The sequence below is a fragment of the Choristoneura fumiferana genome, chromosome 10, assembly GCF_025370935.1.
Source record: "Choristoneura fumiferana chromosome 10, NRCan_CFum_1, whole genome shotgun sequence".
Taxonomy (NCBI): domain Eukaryota; kingdom Metazoa; phylum Arthropoda; class Insecta; order Lepidoptera; family Tortricidae; genus Choristoneura; species Choristoneura fumiferana.
The window spans coordinates 9,726,589-9,741,313 of record NC_133481.1 but is presented as its reverse complement, the minus strand read 5'-3'; the positions used below and the strand labels follow the sequence as shown (position 1 = coordinate 9,741,313).

General features: G+C 42.1%; 1 protein-coding gene across 1 annotated transcript in view; it reads left to right on the top strand.

Annotated features, from left to right (window-relative positions):
- LOC141431748 (medium-chain acyl-CoA ligase ACSF2, mitochondrial-like) overlaps nucleotides 1-14,725 on the top strand; it is a gene marked incomplete at its 5' end in the record, with an annotated part of 134,319 nt that overhangs the window by 32,368 nt on the left and 87,226 nt on the right. The window lies entirely within an intron of this gene.

Genomic DNA, 14,725 nt, shown 5'->3' with positions numbered 1-14,725 from the left:
ATCTCTTAGAACAGAATGCAGATCTCCCATTTTTCTTCTTTTTAAACCTCCTTATGTGTTTATTTAATGGTTTTTTTTTTTTTTTTATATATGTAAATACTTTTGTGTGTTTACCCTTCCCGTACTGTGTTAAACGTGCCGCGAGAACGGGCGCAGGCTGAAAATCAGCGCCGCCGGTTGTCGACCGGCAGCATGTGAATGCTGAGCTTGAGCCTATTGCCACATATTTGTAACGTGTCTGTTGTTTTTTATTTTTGTATGTTGTTATGTTCAGTGTATTTTTTTAATGTGGCAATAAATGTCTTTTTTTTTTTAACCGGCCAAGAGCGTGTCGGACACGCCCACATAGGGTTCCGTAGCCATTACGATAAAAATCAAGTAATTTTTTTCTAAGGTTTTCGTATTGTGTTAGTTTGTACAATGGGCAGCGGTGTTCATTTGCCTCCCTCTCATAAAAAAATATTACGCAAACAGATCACTGATCGAAAATTGTCATGGCAATCCACAATGGTTTTAAAAGACCTATCCAACGGTATCCCACACTATAGGGTTAGTAGATAAAAAAAACCACCCCCACTATACGTCTATGGGAGGTCCAGTAATTTTTATTTTTTTATTTTACTATGTAGACATGACTGATATGTATATTCATGCCAAATTACAGCTTTCTAGTACAAAACTGTCTCTGAGCTAAGCCGCGGACAGACAGATAGACGGACATATGGCGAAACTATAAGGGTTCCTTAAAAACAGTTCTGTAGTCAACCCTATTTGTAAACAATTCACCTGAGATAATTTCTTTTGAGCCAACATTTAGATTTCTAATTTCTATAATAATATATATCTCTTTTTCTAAATCGCTACACTCCTGACAGATTGATCGTGGTCGTCTGATGAGCATCAGTAGTGTACCTCCATGACGATTTTCTTGCGAAAATAATGTAATATTTCTCCTTGCCTTCCACTCCGCAGAGCTGGAGCCCGGAGCTCGTACTTGACACTATGGAGCACTGCTGCCCAGAGCGGGCATGTGGTCCCTTACCCTTAGTCGCCTTTTGTGTTATCAGCGGCAAAAATATAGAACCGCTACATTTACCTCGCCTCGCTCCGCTCAGCTGTTTCCACCAGAGTTGTGCTGTGCGAGGATAGGTTAATGAAACGTTTCTATTGGTTCAGCTTCATGAAAAACATTCCTCGCAACACATACTTACATGTCTGGTGGAAACTTAGAGCTGGGTCGTGAGGTAGTTTTTGTGGAACGTAACGTAGCAGTTACTTGACAAGGAATAGTTTCGAAAAACAGTTACTTAAAATACAGTTTCTTTACTACGTATCGAAAATACAAACTGAGACATGGATGCACAGAAAAACCAGAAAAAGAGACCAGCGCTGGGAATCGAACCCAGCAATCCGTGCTGCGTGCTATAACCCCTACACCACCGCTGGACAGCAATCTAGACACGATTGATTCGTCGTTTTCTGTGCATCCATGTCTCAGTTTGTATTTTTAGTTTATGTTTCACGGGATACCCGTAAAAGTAACAAATTTGGAGTTGAAATAAAAAAATACGAAAAGACTCCAAAAAAAGCAATCATTCTTTACTACGGTTTGGTTTCGTTATAAAGGATACGAAAATTTCGTGGAAGTGGATCTTTAGGATATTTGAACAGTTTTTTTGTATGTGATAGTCTGTCTTATCGTTTCTCAAGTCGAAGTGTATGCCTTAAAAAAAACTGTATTTCGTTTCGGCACGAAACTGCTACTCAGTTACGTACTTTATAAAGTTTTAGAAAATAATGTTCAGCAGCCTAAGAACCATAAAGTCAAAGGGTTTGACTCTGGTCGGCCAATCCGAGCCGAGCCGACAGAGGCTTCTTTACCTATAGTGCAGGGTGTGCGTTGCACACGGGCGCAGCGGTGTTAGGGGCGCCGGCCGCGGCACTTTGTACCTATTCCATTTTGACCGCGCGCTTCCTAGATGGCGCTAAAATAATAATTGCACACGGGCGCTACATGGGCTAATTTGGTCTACTAATATTAAAATAGAGACAATATTAGCATATTTTTGTAACCAAATCTTTTATTTTTCAATTGACATTATTCTAGCAATCCAAAGACAATACTAATCATAAAAAAGGAACAAAATACATAGAAAAACAAGGTTATATATGCACAGTCGTGCACATCCTCCCCCATTTTACAAGAGAACAACTTTTTTTAAGGGCCGACGTAACGTCCCTGCGGCAGTCCTTATGTCAACCACTCTTATCACTCCATCTCGACCTGGGAATGTACGTGAAACTATGCCCCGTGGCCACGTGCCCCTCGGTAGATCTCCATCGGCAATGAGGACAGGGTCTCCAATCGAAATTGTTGGAGTCGGGAGGCCTCTGACACGGCGCGGGGCAAGGGTTGGCAAGTATTCCATCACCCAGCGGCGCCAGAAATGATCCGCAAGTCTCAGAGCTCTGCGCCATCCGCTCCTGCTGCAGAGGTCTGCATCCGTGAGCTGGGCCGGTATCGGGCGACCAGAGGAAGATCCCAGTAGTAGGTGACTCGGTGTAAGGGCCTCAGGGTCAGCAGCGTCGGGCGACACGTGTGTGAGCGGACGCGCGTTTACGAGTGCTTCGGCTTCGGCCAAGAGTGTGGCAAGCACTTCGTCGGTCGGAGCTCGTTCACGGAGGGTAACCTTTAAGGCCAATTTAACGCTTTTTACTAAACGCTCCCAGGCCCCTCCCATGAACGGCGCAGAGGGGGGAATGAAGATCCATTCAATTTTTTCATTAGCGGCATAGTCAGCAACGGCTTCATTATATAGTGCACGTAACTGTCGGTTTGCGCCGACGAAAGAAGTTCCGTTATCGGAGTATATCTGGCTCGGTGTCCCTCTTTTAGCGATAAAACGGCGAAGGCACATAATAGCAGCATCGGCAGACAAGCTGTAAACCACTTCAAGGTGTAAAGCCCGCGAGGTAAGGCAAGTGAATAATGCGACCCATCTCTTCTCTCGTCTACGGCCAATTTTTACTTGAAGGGGGCCAAAGTAATCGACACCAGTGAAAGTGAAGGCGCGATGATGGTGCGCGAGTCGGGCTCTTGGTAAATCTCCCATAGGAGGCTGTAGCGGTTGTCCACGCAACAACTTGCATAGCTGACATGTATGTACAACTGATCTGACAGCGTTCCTTAACCCTATTATCCAATATTGTTGGCGAAGCTCATTTATGACAGTTTCGGCGTAGGCGTGGGCGAACTTCTTGTGATAATGGCCGATCAGCAGGCGTACGGCAGGGTCCTTGCCGTCGAGCAGAATAGGGTAGACGGTTTGAGTAGGAACGTGTTCAACAGCAGCTGTGCGCCCTTTCAAATACAGCAAACCATCGTGGTTTATAGCCGGTGACAATTTCGCCAGACGACTTTTCGGCGATATGGGCCGGCCACGTAGTAAGCATTGCAGTTCGTGGTTGAAAGTGTTCTTTTGACTATGACGTAAAATATGGGTTTCTGCCAGTTCTAAAGCTTGAACATTAAGTTGCCGCAGGGTAGTCTGAGATGTGACCGCCGAAGGATTATATGGGGGGAGGATAAAGTTTTCAGAATTGCCCCTGACCCTTGTGATGCATGCAGCAATGAACTGATGAGCTCTAGCGGTTGCCCTTACTAGTTTCAACCAAGAACTAAAATGTGTCGGATCCGCAACTACAGCTACGGGAAACTCGTTTACTTCATTGTAGTGGCAAGCAACATTACTAAGTGCTGAAGTCGAAGATGAATTTAAGCGTGCAGATGATGATTTGATGGTGCGCTCTAATGGTTTTAACTCTATTTGATCGAGTGGTCCAACGGTGCCACTATTTGATGGATTAGGAGGCCAGTCACTTGGATCAGTGAGTAAAAATCCTGGGCCAGATATCCAGCGTGACTCTACATCTAATGTACTAGGTTTAATACGTGTAGCATCGTCAGCAACGTTAAGGTCCGTGGGGACCCACCGCCATTCGGCCACAGAGCTGTTTTCCAAAATTTCGCCTACTCGATTTGCCACAAAGGGCTTATATTTCCGAGCGTCACTTCGCAACCAACCCAATACAGACATCGAGTCAGTCCAAAAGTAACGTCGGCTGGGTTTAGCGCGGTGAGACTCACAAATAAATGTGGCAAGGCGAGTGGCTATCAAACTGCCTTGAAGTTCTAACCTTGGAATAGACGCTGGTTTTAACGGTGCTACGCGTATTTTGCTGGCAATAAGTGCTAGCGTAACTTGGCCAGAGACATGAACATATCGCCAGTATGCAACAGCGGTATACGCCAACTCGCTTGCATCGCAGAACACGTGCAATTCCCGTTCTACCACTTCCACGTTACTCATATTATACCACCGAGGTATTCGTATATCTGAAATTGACTTTAGGCTTTCGAACCACTCGTGCCACGCCTTGCAATCCACCTCGCAAAGCTGTTCGTCCCATTCCAATCCCTTTCGCCACAAAATTTGAAAGAGAATTCGACCTTTTACTACAATCGGTGATAATATCCCTAAAGGATCATAGATGCGCATGACTTGTGTAAGGGCTTGGCGCTTGGTTAAGGGGCACATGAGTCTTTTGATAGGCCAGAGTTAAATGTCAACTCGTCATGAAGAGGTTGCCAAATGAGACCCAAAGTGCGGGAAATGGCATCCTTACACAAATCCACGTCTTGTGTTATATTGTTGACAGTGTCTGATAGCAAATCGTCCGGCAACGAGGCTACAGCTTCTGGCTTGTTTGTAGTCCAGCCGCGCATTTCAAACCCGCCACGTTTATAAATGGTTACCACTTCAGTGGCTAGACGATTTGCTTTCTCCACGTTGTCAACACTGCTGATAAAATCGTCCATGTAGGTATCGCTTTTAATAACCTCCACGGTCTCGGGGAACTCTTTTCGAAACTCTGATGCGTTTAGGTTAGTTATATAGATTGCAGTCGAGGGACTTGAACAGGCACCAAAAATCATTGAGCTCATGCGAAAGGTCTTAATAGGGCCGGAAAGATCATCGCGCCAAAAGAAACGTTGAGCGTCCCTATCTTTATCTATTATTTTTACTTGTGGAAACATTTCCTTGATATCAGCTGATAGGGCGATCCGTCCTTCCCTAAAGCGCATCAAAATACTAAGCTGATTTTGTAAAAGATCGGGCCCTGTAAGTAACATTGAATTTAGAGACACTCCCTGAGACCGCGCAGCTGCGTCATGAACTACGCGAAGTTTTGCGGGTTTATTGGCATTTATCACCCCAAAATGTGGTAAATACCAACATATACCCGAAGGTTCTGCCCCGGTGCATTCTTCGGCGTAACCTTTATCCAGTGTGTCCTGAATATTTTTTCGGTACCGCTCAGCATAGTCGGGCTCCCTAGACATCTTTTTCTCCAAGCATTTGAACCTCGACAATGCTAAGGGGTAACTTTCAGGCGCGGTAAGTTGGTCTGATTTCCAAAGTAAACCTACTTCAAAACGCCCGGAAGGAAGTCGACGAGCGGTGCGATCTAAAATTTCTAGCGCACGTTGATCATCGGTGCTACGTGCCTCGTACTTGGTGATTCCGATGGCATCTAATTTGTATTGAGCTTTAATAAGCTCTTCGAGCTCAGACCTAGGGTTTTCAGACTCAATTGAAAAGGCGTGATATAGCGAGTCAATTGGCTTAGTTTTAGAACTGGTGAATCCAAAAAGAACCCAACCTAACGCCGTTTGAATTGCTGCAGGTTGCGACTTTGTGCCTTTCCTGATGGCGATCGCAACCGACAAATGCCAGTTATCAATCCCTATTATTAACGTAGGAATAGCATTGTCGTAACACAATTCAGCGCATAAGTCTGTTAGGTACGGATATTGCCGCAAATCAACTGACTTGACTGACTGCTTGCATGCTAGTCCTAAGTTTTCAATCGACCGTGCTCTATATACTGAAAATGTTTGACTAGTGTGTCGGCCTTTTATCTCAAAATCAACATAATGTACTGACGCTTCTCGATGTAAACCACCCACACAATCAACGTGGATTTGCCCTTCCGGTCCTCGTACACCGATACGAGAGCAAATGTCAGAATCTATAAATGATGACGTCGACCCGTCATCCAAGAGGGCAAACGTGTCAACACTTCCTGCTGGCCCGGAGACTGTTACTGCGACTATCTTCAAGAGAGGCCGAGATGTAGGATTAACGTTGATTGGACTAAGAGAACTCGGGTTAGCGGTGGTGTGAGCGGTAACGTCCCTTTCATGACTTGTGTCGTTTGAGCTAGTTGTATTTGACATTAATGAAGGTGTGGCTTGTGCGTAATTAGCATCATTTTTGCGATCCGATGTTATGGGAAGAAAGTTTGGATTGTGTAACAAAGTGTGATGTTTGCGATGACAATCATTTATTTCGCACTTATTTTTATTTTTGTTGCACAACCTAAAACTATGCGAACCTTTTTGCAAACATCGATAACATATTTTATTTTCTTTAATGAAACTCCACCTATCATCTACTGTCATTGCTTTGAAGGTGTCACATAATGACAAGTCATGACTTTGTTTACAAAGTGCACACACAATGCTCTGATATTTTTTCCTGTTTTTAGGTGTATTACCTGTATCAGAATACTTACGTAGCCCTGGTTCTGATTCCGATGTAGCGTGCGTGCGTTCTCGCTGCACGTGTGGGACATCGGCCGGTGAATCGAACTTTATGTGTAGATCCACTTCTCGCGACAAAAAATGGGATAATAACTCTACTTTTGCGCTGCTAGACGGCGCCGCGGTGGAAGCCTGTGCTGCGGCGTAGTCTAGCCATCGTGTGCGTAGGAGCGGATGAAGTTTGTTGATAAGTGCGCTAAATAATTCCGGTGAACGTAAATAGTCGGTTTCGTTCAACAGCTTGACTACTTCAACGCAGTTACGCACACGAGCGGCAAACGTTGCTAGGTCCTTTAGGTCGCCGGTGATTCTGGGCAGGGCGCGGATCGCTGCAACTTCTCGCAACACTATCTGCTCTGGTCGTCCAAAACGACTGTCCAACTCTGCTATTATGATGTCGGGTTCTGGCGCTGTTGCAAGAAGCATGCAGACCGCATCACGCGCGACCCCTGTTAAGGCTGCACTCAATCGAGCTACATTTTCTGCTGCTGAGAATGATTTGTTCGAGTCGAAGTATGACCTTTTAAAAACAAGCCAGTCCATAGGGGACTTGCCGTCATAGGTCGGAAGCTTTATTTTATATTTATTGCGTTTACTAGGTTCGACTTTATTTACCAAACGTTCAAATGTCTTTACTAATCGAGACACGTTATCCACGCCGTCATGAGAGCAGAAATTGACCGGAGTAGTACAGTCGGTCGCCTCGTAGATGTCTCGGCAATTATTGGGCTGGGACGTCGTCGGCTGTTCCGCTGCTAATAACGATGGTAACGATGGATGGTGCATCGTGTCATACTTGTCGATGTTCAAGCTCGGTAAAGGAATCTGTAAATAGTAGGCAGAGTTAGTAGGCACATGCTGAGGAATAGCATTATTATTTAACTCACCTGTTCCTGAGCCTACAGTTGGGTTGCCGATTTGGTTATAACCATCAGGCAACATGTTAAAGGTGTCATTACAAATTTCGGGCATCCCAGTACGGCTGGCTGTAGATTGTACCCATTCTTTGACACTATTATGCCTCCTACTACTAACGGAACTATGTTCACTACACGCGTCAATAGCTGCGAGCTCAGCCTGGTATTCCAGCTCGGCCGTCCTCCGCTCGAGCTCCACTTTTCTGGCATGCAACTCCAATTGTGCGAGGTGACGGGCGTGCTGTGCCTCTACTGCGAGTTTCCTCGCAGTAACCGTCGCCGAGGAGCGGCTCGTGCGCGATGTTGTCGAGCGTGTATTTGAGGGGCCGGCCACGGGCGCGGCAGTGGCGGAATCAGTTTGGTGTTCCCGCGATGTCACTGCTTCGCTCTCACTGGGGCCTTGAGGTATTTGTACGTGCCTTGAAACATTACCTGAAGGAGGTTCCTGATTATCTGTAGCCGATTGTATTAATTTTGTTTGGCTACGTGTGACAACCATTTTGTAGCACTGCACTGTATTACACTGGTTGTATTATTTGTTATATTAACAGAAGGACCATTATTTGGTCTACTAATATTAAAATAGAGACAATATTAGCATATTTTGTAACCAAATCTTTTATTTTTCAATTGACATTATTCTAGCAATCCAAAGACAATACTAATCATAAAAAAGGAACAAAATACATAGAAAAACAAGGTTATATATGCACAGTCGTGCACAGCTAAAGACGCAGCTGCGAGCCGATCGACTGTTTCGCTCATCTTATCCTTCATCAGCTAATCATATCGTATAGTAATCCAGTGTAAATAATTCGCAGGCGTCAGGAGACATGGGTGCGCACGCGCTGTCGTCGCCGGGCGGCGCGCCCGCCCCCGGCCCCGCCCCGGCCGCATCGCCACCCCAACAACACGCCCATCACCACCTACTCCGGTAACTAATACACTCTAACATACTCTCGTTAATAATCCCCTTCTTACGCCCCTTAATGCACAATGTACTATAAATACAAGAAAGGCAGATAATATAAGTACCTACAAAATACTTACGGAGACAGTGGTCGTCACACGAATAAACAGGTTTTCGTTTATGTGCACTGAACTCTGTTTTTAGACTCTTCTCTCTTTCTAAGTCTCATAACAATTCTTGAACCTTTGTTTTATTTGTTGTGTTTACAAACCTCCTGTCTAACCAGTTCTCTATGACAGTTCACTTGGCAAGTAATTACCAGCTGGTGCGAAACTTAACTTTTAATGCATGATATTATTATACCAGACAAGCAGTGGCGTCTTTATGCCATGTAGCGCCCGTGTGCAATTATTACTTTAGCGGCATCTAGGAAGCGCGCAGTCAAAATTGAATAGGTAAAAAGTGCCGCGGCCGGCGCCCCTAACACCGCTGCGCCCGTGTGCAACGCACACCCTGCACTATAGGTAAAGACGCCACTGCAGACAAGTTATCTTGTTCCAATTATAGGATTTTCTTGATAAAAAGCCTGTGTATCTCAAATACCTACTGAAGCTTTCCTTTAGTGAAATAATTATCAGAATCGGATCAGTAGGTAGTTCTGGGTTCAGGGAATATCAAATAAAAAAAAATACTTTTTCTATTTTTACTTATTCTTTTTTCGTACTTATGTAGGCCGCAAAAAGCATTTTTTTATTTCTAGAATGCGTCGCAAGAAACTTAACCGAAAGTTATTAACATTTAATATTTTTATCAACAAAAAAAAACTACTTTGGCACTAAAACAAATTAAATATAATTTCGTCACCAAAACCGGATACAAACAGATTATAATTAATTACATATAATATTTGTATAATTTCCCTTCTAATTAATAATGCATTATCTAATGATGTGTACTTACCTTAATCACGGTGTAAAATAGTCAGCTAATTAAGTAATTGGTTAGTTTCATTTATAATGTGTTGAGCGGGATATCCACCACCCAGTTTACTTTCGTGCTTCGCCATGAACGCAAACGAGCCAAAACAAACGAACGAAACAAACGAGCAAAGTGGCGAGGGTGAGTGTCTAATTCATATGTTTTAAATGTTTATTTTCTCGTCTTTGTATACTTTTGACTTGTATTATACAAGGTATCTTCATATAAATGTCTGCAGAAATGCGTAAAAGTGTACGCTTGGGTGTGTGCCTGTTATTAGGTTGGGTAAAGAAGAAGGTTTAGATGCGTTCCTTGTGTGATAGGACAGAAGAGTGGGTACCAAGTTAGTTCCTATTTATGTAATAAGCTAGTTTTAAATTAATCTTCTGTAAAAAATCTTTGTAGCACACAGCACCGTCAATTAATGTTTAATCCATACTCCATACTAATATTATAAATGCGAAAGTAACTCTGTCTGTCTGTCTGTCTGTCTGTTACGCTTTCACGCCTAAACCGCTGAACCGATTTGGATGAAATTTGGTACAGAGATAGAATAGACCTTGGGAAAGAACATAGGCTACCTTTTATCGCGAAAAAAGGTTTTAAGGGGTTGAAATAGGGGATGAAACTTAATATGGTGGAAGTTCGTCACCGTCGAAGATAAAACTATGAAAATTGGCATTTAGGCACTTAATAAGAAATATATCGATATTTTGTTTGAGTTTTTTTAAATATCGACCTGTGAGGGGATGAAATAGGGGCGGAAAATTTATATGGAAGGTCGTCATTATCGAAGATAAATCGATGAATCTTTATTAAACTAGCCATTTGGGCACGTGATAAGAGGTAAATAGATGTTTGTTCACGCGTTTTTTAAAATTCTCCCTGTGAGGGGGTGAAATAGGGGATGAAAGCTTATATGGAAGATCGTCATTGTCGAAGATAAATCTATGGTTCTTTGTGAAACTTGGCATTTGGACATTATAAGAAGATATTTGTTCAAGCGTTTTTGAAAATTTTTTACCGGCGAGGGGATGTTAGCAGAGGAGATGATGCAGTGTTAGCAGTGCCCTTTAAACTCATAGCAAAATGTACGCAATGTGGGTTATTATAGATGGCTTATTGAGACATAGACAGTCAGACATGAAAAATTATGATTTTCAGATTTAGCTTTTGATTGCCTTGACTTAGAAGTTTGAATTTCACAGCTTTCGGGACTATTGACCATAGTTTAGGGTTTTAATCTCAATTCGATACCGATACAATAAATGATTGATTGATTGATGATACTCCGCGCGTTTACGAGATAGAGGATCTTGACAGAAAGACGGACGGACGGACAGCAAAGTGATCCTATAAGGGTTCCATTTTTTTTCTTTTGAGCTACGGAACCCAAAAAAACATTTTTTCCAGCGCTTTTAAAATTTCGAGTTATTTACCCACTTGAAAATATGGGGATGAAAGTTCTTAAGGAATTACAAACAAATTTACTATAAGTGTGTTAATCGGAAATATGTGTAGCTATGCTTAGTAAAAATGCCGTTTTAATTATAATCCTACCCTCCTATATTAAATATAACCCTACCCTCCTAACTTACAATAAAGGACGTAAGGTGTCAAGAGTTCACTATGAAGGATAATAATTAGTCCTTTTGTGTTGGTAGGGTAGAATCCACGTCGTATTGCTAAAATGTGGCCACCCGCAAAATATTTATGTTTTACCAAAGAACATGGATGTATGGATGATGGAAGAACAAAAAAAAGAGTTTATTTATAGCAATGTATAAAAATAGGTTATTTTCAGTAAACTGTGGAAGTTTCTATGTGCTATTATTGGCAGAGTAGGTATCCTAGATAAATTAAATACTTCCCAAAGTTATTATTCCACGCGGACGAAGTCGCGGGCAAAAGCTAGTTTAATTATAATTTTCAATTAGAACTTTAATTATAATTTTCGATTAGAACTGTTAAAGTGATATTAAAGTATATCCTAAAATTAATAATATCTATCTACTACCGTGTAACTATTGTATGTACCTATTACTGTCTGTGTTCGAAAGAAAACGTTCGAAATAAAATAAAACGGTAGTAGTATAAAAAAATAAACAAGTGACACGTAAAGGCACTAGTCCCAGCGCCGGCGAGTAGCGAGAAGAGAGTGTTTTTAGTATGACAAAAGCGATACAATTTTAATACTAATAAAAACACTTCTCGCTCCCTGCGGTGGTATTAGTGCCAAAAGAGCCTTTTGCGGCCTACTTTTATTTACTGCCTAAGTTTATTATAATTAACCCCTGTATTTTGTTTAATAAAAAAAAAGATTTCTTTCCTTCGGCGCATTCTTCTTTGCAATGATGATCTTTCTGAAAGCGCTGGTAGTTTAAAAAAGTGACGTGTAAAAGAGCCCTTTGCGGCCTTCTTACATAATAAAGGTTTATTGAATAACTAGCTATTGCCCGCGGCTTCGCCCGCGTGGAATTCGATTATCACGCGCTGTTCCCTCATAAAAAGTAGCCTATGTCACTCTCTGGCCCATAAACTATTTCTATGCCAGAAATCACGTCGATCCGTCGCTCCGTTTCGACGTGAAAGACGGACAAACATACAAACACACACTTTCGCATTTATAATATTATTAACTATACCTATGGATGTTTTGCCATCGTATTTTATCGGAAAAGTTCGTATTAATCTTGCTATCTCAACGAGCTTCAACTGAAGCTAAATACGAACTTATCTGACAAAATATGATGGCAAAAAATTATTCACTTGATCTGTAAACTTAATACTTACGTAATAAACGTATGTGCAGGCGTCCCGATGAACGTGAACGCTCCGTACGGGTACGGCGCGTGCGGCGTCAAGTCGCTCGTGTGGTGCGCTTCGCCCCCCCCGCCGCCGCCGCCGCCGCCGCCGGTTAACCCCCATGTCAACAAAAGCGTGCAGCCCAATGGAGCCGATCTTCCAATGAATGGTGAGTATTGCTGCCAGGCCCCTGTTTTCATCAGACACCTTGGGCTAATACGGTTTATTCGCAGTAGCACCTTCAGCTCTTGCGAAGGATCAAGGGCGAAAAAATAAACGCAGTTCTTCATTCATCTCTGGTGAAGGAACTAGTGCGAAAAAAAACGCAATAGTTCCTTCGAAGGAGCTGCCAAAGGATCTACCGCGAATAATTCGCTAATACCAGGGCCCCGCGAGCAATAATATATTAATTATTAATATATAATACATATAGTAATTTCTCAGAATATTAAATAGCAGAACACTTATCGCTGAATATACTTCTGCAGAATATTAAATAGCAATATTAGTATTGCCGATTTTTATATGGCATAATGGCATAGCAAAATACTAGTTTGGACTATTGTATTTTCACGGAATTATAAATAGCGCTGACTTTAACATGGCGTAATGAGGAACTAACAGCTACCATAAGAATGGGTTAAAGCAGTAGTTCCCAAACTTATTTTTCTCGTGGACCACTTTCAAAATTTTACTGGTTTCGGTGGACCCCCTGCTGCTACATTTCTACCACAGTCGCCAAAAAATAAAAATTGTGTCGCTTCTGAGTTCTGTCCAGTCGCTTGCCTTATTAAAATATTATCTGCTTAGTCAGGTACTTAAAACAATGTAGGTAGGCCCTTATAAAAACTATGCTTACATTTTGGCTCTTTACTATCAAAAGCAGATAAATTTTCGTGGACCCCCATTAACATCATATGGACCCCCATTTTTTGTTCACGCCTACGTAGACCCCAGCAAGTCTCCCGTGGACCCCTGGGGGTCCACCTGGACCACTTTGGGAATCACTGGGTTAAAGTAAGGCCAGCAAAGTAAGCGTGCTGTAACAGCAGCAGGCAAAGCACCAGAACAGAACACTAGCTACATTGTAGGTTGGGTTAGGTTAGAACTGCGACCTCAAAAGCGCGCGAGCCGAGCGAGCGAAGCGAGCGTGCCTCGGCAGCGGCCGCCGAAGCGCCAGAATCTTACTGCTGCCTAAATAATAACCGTAATTTAATTGCAAGGAATGTTTAGTAAAATTTTATTCTGCTTTTTATTATCCTTATGCAAAGTAATATTATGAGACATGTCTTTCTGCCTAACAACTATTCGAACATATAAACATTATTCTCGTCGATATTATCTGATTAATATTCTGCTTTACTAAATTATGAAAAATGATAGTATGAAAAAAAAAATATGCGAAAAGTAATTCGGTGATGTGATGATTCTGCTAAAGGTTGTTATGAGAAACGAAATTATGAGATTCAATTTTATGCAACATATTAGTGAACCGGAATGTCGCTACATGGCGTTGTATCGAAAGGTCCGTTTGACGTTACAATTTTGCTTGCGATTGACTCAGTTATTTAACGAATCGCAGAAGTGACATAGATGCCAAAGTTGCCAAACATATCTCTGTTGGTACTAGCGCCAATGGCAACAAATAGCCCAAGACCGGGAAAAATGGAAAGCTTTGGAGGAGGCCTTTACCTGAGGGGGGTTCCAGCAGAAAATATATAATATATAATAATAATTAGTTAAGTATATATTCAGTTAACTTAGATTACATAGATAATAATCTTTTGTATATTTTTCATTTTTCGTGTAACTGTTAAATAGTGTAAAGGTAGTAAACAACAACAATATTTATGCACACCTGTAAGCTGGAAATAAAAGGTTTTTTTATTTTTATTTATTTACTAGCGCCAACTAGCCAGTCACAGAAAGCTTAATTACCAGGCATAATGTTTAGTTAGGACCTCCTCTTACTCGCGCGGGACGCTTTGATTTCCCTGCTTCTTCTGATTAGCGCTGCGCGAGGCGGGTCTCTGCTCAATGAGGGCTATCGCGAATGAATTCGCCGCTAGAGGCGCTAGTGTAGCGTGAGGTCTCCGAAATGTCAAATCTCATAGTTTTTGGGTGAGCTACGCGGGTTTATTTATAATTAGAATTATTTTGTGAATATTTTGCAATATCTGAAATTAATTATGTCAAATATGCGTTCCGGGGCAATGAATGTCTGTGTTTTGAGACAGTTTTGTCTTTCGGAAACCTTTGTCCTCCCTTTTTCCCGAACAAAACGGAGACTTAGCAACACTGTGGCATGCTCGATATTTTATGGTACGGTTTTAAGGTGTATTAAATATGATTTTAATCTAAACTTTGTTTTCACGCCCGTAATAACAGACTTTGAAAGCCATACTTAAAAACCTCACGCAACAGTGCGCCATCTAGTGAGAGAAATAA